This window comes from Arachis ipaensis, chromosome B01 (genome assembly GCF_000816755.2).
Source record: "Arachis ipaensis cultivar K30076 chromosome B01, Araip1.1, whole genome shotgun sequence".
Lineage (NCBI taxonomy): Eukaryota > Viridiplantae > Streptophyta > Magnoliopsida > Fabales > Fabaceae > Arachis > Arachis ipaensis.
The window spans coordinates 1,505,628-1,506,252 of NC_029785.2; positions in this window are offsets into that span (position 1 = coordinate 1,505,628).

The following is a 625-nucleotide window of genomic DNA, read 5'->3' on the forward strand; positions in this document are numbered from 1 at the left end:
ATTAAAAATAATGAGATGCTACAAAATTGAACTAGATAGATGATCTTTTTATTTACATTTTGTATATCAACTAATAAATATAATTCAATAAAGTATTAGATCACTGAATGCTCACTGCATTCATTAAAAATAATGAGATGCTACAAAATTGAACTAGATAGATGATCTTTTTATAAGGTATTTACATTATTTTAATTTTTCCTATACTTTTAAATTAAAATATTATTCATAAAATAATTATAATAACATGAAATTAGAGAATTTGCTACATAATTGCTTCTCTAATAGGATTAACATCTCAAATAAATTATACCAAATACAGTATTGTACAAGAACTTAAATATCCAACAAACATATGCATAATGCATTATGTTATACATGATTACTATTTAATATTTAATTTATCTACTTACTCAACATTATCAATTTAACTCTTCCTTTAATTTATTTGTAAAACTATATATGGTAGTCTACCAAAAACTATATATATGGAAAATTATATTTTTTTTGTTACACTAGATATATAGTAGATTTACTTTTAATAAGCAAGTTTATGTACTTTCAATTAATAAAAATAAATCTCGATAAGTTATTATCCCTTCCCCCTCCAAAAAAAAAAGTGAGA